The following is a 6,626-nucleotide window of genomic DNA, read 5'->3' on the forward strand; positions in this document are numbered from 1 at the left end:
GCCCCCCACACCCGTGCCTGCCCCCCACACCCGTCCCTCTGCGCCCCACACCCGTGCCTGCCCCCCACACCCGTCCTCCTGCCCCCCACACCCGTGCCTGCCCCCCACACCCGTCCCCCTGCCCCCCACACCCGTGCCTGCCCCCCACACCCGTCCCCCTGCCCCCCACACCCGTGCCTGCCCCCCACACCCGTGCCTGCCCCCCACACCCGTCCCTCTGCGCCCCACACCCGTGCGCTGCCCCCCACACCCGTGCCTGCCCCCCACACCCGTCCCTCTGCGCCCCACACCCGTCCCCCTGCCCCCCACACCCGTGCCTGCCCCCCACACCCGTCCCCCTGCGCCCCACACCCGTCCCCCTGCCCCCCACACCCATGCCTGCCCCCCCACACCCTGCCCTGCCCCCCCACACCAGTCCCCCTGCGCCCCACACCCGTGCCCCGCCCCCCACACCCGTGCCTGCCCCCCACACCCGTGCCTGCCCCCCACACCCGTCCCCCTGCCCCCCACACCCGTGCCTGCCCCCCACACCCCTTCCCTGCCCCCCCACACCCGTCCCCCTGCGCCCCACACCCGTGCCCTGCCCCCCACACCCGTGCCTGCCCCCCACACCCGTCCCTCTGCGCCCCACACCCATGCCTGCCCCCCACACCCATCCCTCTGCGCCCCACACCCGTCCCCCTGCCCCCCACACCCGTGCCTGCCCCCCACACCCGTCCCTCTGCGCCCCACACCCGTGCGCTGCCCCCCACACCCGTGCCTGCCCCCCACACCCGTCCCTCTGCGCCCCACACCCGTGCCTGCCCCCCACACCCGTCCTCCTGCCCCCCACACCCGTGCCTGCCCCCCACACCCGTCCCCCTGCCCCCCACACCCGTCCCCCTGCCCCCCACACCCGTCCCCCTGCGCCCCACACCCGTGCCTGCCCCCCACACCCGTGCCCTGCCCCCCACACCCGTGCCTGCCCCCCACACCCGTCCCTCTGCGCCCCACACCCGTGCCTGCCCCCCACACCCATCCTCCTGCCCCCCACACCCGTCCCCCTGCCCCCCACAACCGTGCCCTGCCCCCACACCCGTCCTCCTGCCCCCCACACCCGTCCCCCTGCCCCCCACACCCGTGCCTGCCCCCCACACCCGTGCCCTGCCACCCCCACACCCGTGCTCCTCCCCTTTGGCAGCTCCAGGCCTGCCTGGTGGGCACCGCTGCCCGTGCAGCTGCCCTGAAGGGGGTGGAGAACCGGCTGTAGTGCTGGGGAGGGTAGGTCCCTGGGTTTGGGGTGCAAAGCTCCTCTCTCCATCTGGCTGTTTTTCCCTGGGAGTCTGGAACTCCAGGGACCCTCCCCTCTACCTTCTGGCCAGCCCAGTGGGCAGCCCCCACACCCGCCACACTTCCCACCCCCAGCGCCCCAGCCAGGCATCCGCATCCTCTCCAGGCCTTGCTGTTTGCCCACTCCCCTCTCCACCCTCCTGGCCAGCCCCCTCCAGCCTCTGGCAAGGCCCTCTCTACAGGGACCCATGTCCAGGGGCCAGTCCTCACTCCTCTCCCTGGGTTCTGCTGGCCAGGAGGGCTATTGCGACCTTTCTGGAGGAGAGGGTGGCAGCCTCCCTCCCCTGTCCCCAGGCCTCTCTGTGCTCACCCGGTTTCCGTGGTGGTTGGATTCAGGCTCCTTCTGAATCTCTTTAGCAGCTGGATCACCCCCAAGCCTGGCTTGTTCCCACACCCCACAGCGCCCTAAGTGTCCTTCAGAGCACGAGGCAGGTGTGTCAGGGGATCCCTAGAAGCGGGGCTGTGGGTCCTGGCCTGCAGGTGGGGAGGGGGCTGCAGGAGGGCACTGGGGTTGAGCTGTGGAGACTGAGGAGGAAGAGAGGGCGATGTGCCCCTCCAAGTTCGGGGCCAGGTGGGCTGGATTTCAGCCTGACGGGGAGGTTTGCAGTGGAAGTGACTCCAGGGCATCTGTCTAGCATGAAGGCACAGAAGCGGGTGGAGTGAAAATTGGGATGGAGTGGGCAGGGAGGGTAGCGGCGGCTGTCCCCACTGTCGTCCAGGCCTGTGTGGAATGGACACACTCCAGGCTGCCCGTGGCAGGGTCCCAGGAGGCTGGTGACCAGGCAGGCCTTTGCCCAGCAGCAGGTGGCCTTGGCCAGGCCCAAGGAGCAGACCGCAGGGAAGAAGGGACAGGATGGAGGTGGAGAAGTGGGGCCCGGGGCCGGGGTCCTTGGGCTGCCTTTTTCAGCGGCCACACTGTGCAATGTGCTTAGACACGTGGCTGGAAGTTGGGTTCAAAGCTGTGGGTGGCGGATTCAGAGAGGAGGGTGACCAGAGGCCGAGCTGCATGTTGTGGGTAGGTGCTTCTCAGGTCACTGGGGCTGCTGGAGGGCGGGAGTCAAGCCCGGAGCTGAGGTCCTGCCTGCCGGCGCCTCAGTGGAGCAGACCCGTCACCACTCCTGCCAACCCCGCTTCTCTGATAACCTGCTAATGGGATCCTGTGGAAGGCTTGGAGTTTCTGCGTGTAGAAATCTACCCCTAGGTGTGTGGGGTCTCTGAGATGCTGGGCAGCCAGCGGGACCCTCGTCTTCCTGCTTCCCACCTGCCACAGAACACCAATGCCAGGGCGGCTTCCGCTCTGCTGCCCCTCCTGAGATCAGTGGTCTACTTGGGGCTGAGGTTGCCAGATAAATACAGATGTCCAGTTAAATCGGAAGTTCAGATAAGCAACTAATAATCTGCCGTTTTACTTCATTTCATATTTTATTTTTCAGGGCAGAGTCTCATTCTGTGGCCCAGGCTGGAGTGCAGACTCACTGCAACCTCTGTCTCCCTAGTCCAAGCAACACCCCAGCCTCAGCCTCCTGAGTAGCTGGGATTACAGGCACCCACCACCACGCCCAGCTAATTCCGTATTTTTAATAGAGGTGTAGGTCAGGCTGGGCTCGAACTCCTGACCTCAGGTGATCCGCCCTCCTCAGCCTCCTAGAGTGCTGGGATTACAGGCCTGAGTCACTGCACCCAGCCCAATCATTTGTCCTTTTAAAATAGACTTTCTCTTTCAGAGCAACGTTGGGCTTAACAGAAAAATTGCTCAGAGTTCCCACAGAGCAGTTCTCCCTGCGGCCCCGGGTCGTTCACATCTGCCGTCACTCGGTGTGATCCATTCCAGCTCATAAACCAATATTGATACGTTGCTATGAAGTCCAGCGTTGACCCCAGGGTTCATTCTTGCACAGTGTCCCTTAGCCACGATCCTGGTGTCAGACGGAAGCGTCCGCTGCCTGAAGAGCACCCTGTGCCCTGCCTGTCCACTCCTCCCCCGCCCCAGGCAGCGCTGGGCCTTTTCCCGGCCTCCTCCGTTCCCAGGCTGTGGTGTCATTGGAATCAGACAGCATGCAGCCTTTCAAGACTGGCTTGGTTCCATGAGCCACAGGCAGTTAGGGTTCCTCGGTGTCTTGTCACGGTGTCATGGTGTGTTTCCTTGTCGGGCCAGATACCGTTCCATCGTCTGGATGTGCCTCAGTTTATCCATTTCTGAATAAAGCCTCTGTAAGCATCTATGTGCAGGTTCTCAGGTGGACACAGGTTTTCAACTCGTGCTGAAACACCCCGGAGGGCCGCTGCTGGTCACATGGTGGGAGGACGTTTGGCCTTGTGAGAACTGCCCTGCAGTCTTCCAAAGTGGCCGCGCTCTTCAGTATTCAAAGCCTCGATGGTGGTGGCTCCTGCTGCTCCACGTCCTCCCCAGCATGTGGTGGTATCAGTGTTCTGGATTTGGGCGGTTCTCACAGGTGTGTCGGGACGTGCGCTTCTGTTTCCACCTGCTGGACCTGACCCAGGAGCCCCCGGCAAGGGCAGTGTCTAGTCTGAGCTTTGCGAGCCGGGCCGTGGGAGGTGGGGCATTCTGACAGTGAGGGGTCCTGAAGGGTTTTAAGGGAATGGACGGTTTCAGCCAGGAAAGCACCTTCAGCCTCAGATGAGAATCAGGTCAGAGGGTGGGGAAAGGGGGCAATTCACACATGCACTCATTCATTCATTCCTGTGTAGACTCATTCATCCTGCCAGTAAACACACAACAAAGTGCAAACACTTGTAGCGAAATCAATATAAACGCAAACCAGTGAGCCACCACGTTCAACTGCAGGTTTTCAAAGCTTAGTAAGAATGGCAGCCCCTGTTTGTTACCCAGCACCTCCTTGTGCCAGGCCCTGGCTGCAGATCACCGGCTCTCACCATCCAGGAGCCAGAGAGCCCGGGGCAAGCCAGACCCAGGCGCCAGGAGCCCTGAGACAGAGCAGGCAGGAGTCACAGGAGAGGCTCAGGCAGCTCAGAAGGGCCCTCGCCAGCGCTTGGCAGGCCACAGCATGGACCACAAACCCTCCTCGCCTGTGTCCGTGGGCCACAAACCCTCCTCGCCTGTGTCAGTGGGCCACAAACCCTCCTCGCCTGTGTTCAGCATCCTCAGACCCTGTGTACCAGCTGGGTGACCATGGCTCTGGGGATGTGGCTTGCTAACATCCACAGATTGACTGTGCATTGGGCCAGAAGACCCCCCCTCCCCAGCCTGCGGCCCTCCCTGGAGCTGTGATAGATATACTCACTACCCCCAAATTGTCCTCGTGCCCTGTGTGGCTCTCCATCCCACCCTGGACCTTCCATTCCCAAGCAACCAATGGCCTGGTGGGTTTCTGCTGTAGGGTGTGTGTTTTGTGACAGAGCCTCGCTGTTTCCCAGACTGGATTGTGGCAGTGCAGTGGCACAGTGAGAGCTCTTTGCAGCACCAGCCTGTGGTCGTCAGCCACACGTCGTCACGTGGCATTTCTCCCAACCGGAAGATAACCCCACCCACCCCCGTGGGAAGCCTGGGTTCGGACAGGACCAGGGCAGCAGACGCGGGTGCCGGTGCTGCCCTCACAAAGCCCTTCAGAATCAGTTGCCTTTAGAGACTTCTTGTCTCCCCATCGGCCCTTCCTGCTCCCTCCACCTCCCTCTCACCTTCCCAGCCAACCTGGCCCCTAGCTGCAGTCACAGAGCCCCTGCCCAGCACCTGCTCCCGATGGTCCAGGGTTCAACAGTACCCCTTCTAGGAGCCCCTTCTTAATCCCAGTTCCCCCTCTATTCCTGCCCTTCTAGGAACCTGCTCTCGATGCCACAAAGAGGGGGTGGCAGAGGGAGTCAACCCCTCAGGCGGCTTGGTCGGGGGCCTCTGAGGGACCTCGTGCCCCTGTCGCATTAGGGCTTGTTGGCCACAGGGCCTGGGCAGGTGCTGGCCCCGCCCACTTGCCACACGCCCTCTTCCCAGGGAGGCCTCCTTCCCCGCCTCACTGAAAACTGCAGGTGAGGCTACTCACACCTGTCGCCCCGACACTGGGAGGCTGGGGTATGGTGGGTCATTGAGCCCAGGAGCTTAGGTGCAGCCTGGGCAACGTGGTGAGACCCTGTCTCTGCAAAAAATAGAAAAGTGAGCCGGGCGTAGCGGCACGTGTCTATCGGTTGCTCTTATTTCCGACTGCAGGTCTTGGCCCCTTCTGTCTGTCGCTCACGTTTTCTACAGGCTGACTTGTGTCCCCTTTAACATTTTTATCCTGTGGCCAGCTGCGGTGGTTCACGCCTGTAATCCCAGCACTTTGGGAGGCTGAGGTGGGCGGACCGTCTGAGGTCAGGAGTTGGAGACCAGCCTGGCCAACATGGTGAAAACCCATTTCTACTAAAAATACAGAAATCAGCCAGGCGTGGTGGTGCGCACCTGTAGTCCCAGCTACTCGGAGGCTGAGGCAGGAGAATCGCTTGAACCAGGGAGGCGGAGGTTGTAGTGAGCTGAGCTCGCGCCACTGCGCTCCAGCCTGGGTGACAGAATGAGACTCCCTCAAAAAAAGGAGTCGTATGTCGAAGCCGTAATCCCCAATACTTCAGAATGTGACTGTTCTGGCAGTCGGAGTCTTTAAAGACAAAATTGAATTAAAATGGGGTCATACGGGCGGCTCTTAATCCAGCTGCACTGAGGTCCTTAGGAGGAGATGAGGACGTAGACACACAGAGGGACAGCCCCGTTGGGGACACAGGGAGAAGATGGACTCTGCAAGCCCAGAAGAGAGGCCTCGGGAGGAACGGGCCTCACCCGCATTGCAGACCCCCGCCTCCAGGACCGGGAGAGAATATTTCTCCATCCTTTAGGCCGTCTGGACTCTGCGCTTCCTTAGGGCAGCTTGAGCAAATGAGTTAGGTTGGGAATGTTTTCCTGACGCGTTTTTCCAAGTGCCTTTAATGTATGAACTATATTAGCCGTTCTCTGTCGTACTTGATTCAAAATATTTCCCCAGTTTTGTCATTTGCCTCTTGCTTTTAAAAACGCCGTTGTTGGGGGTGTGGTTGACACGCAGGTGTGGTGCGTGTTTTCACTATGCGATTCCGTCTTAACCTCCACAGACAGCCATGAAGCCAACCCCGTCAGGAGACAGACACGCCCACTGTCCCAAAATGGTCCTCATACCCTGTGTGGCTCTCCTTCCCTCCCTGGACTTCCCAGTGCCAAGCAACCAATGTCCTGGTTGGTTTCTGCTTGTGTGTGTGTGTGTGTGTGTGTGTGTGTGTGTGTGTGTGTTTGAAACAGCTGGGACTACAGAGTGTGAGAATAC

The sequence above is a fragment of the Callithrix jacchus genome, chromosome 10, assembly GCF_049354715.1.
Source record: "Callithrix jacchus isolate 240 chromosome 10, calJac240_pri, whole genome shotgun sequence".
Taxonomy (NCBI): domain Eukaryota; kingdom Metazoa; phylum Chordata; class Mammalia; order Primates; family Cebidae; genus Callithrix; species Callithrix jacchus.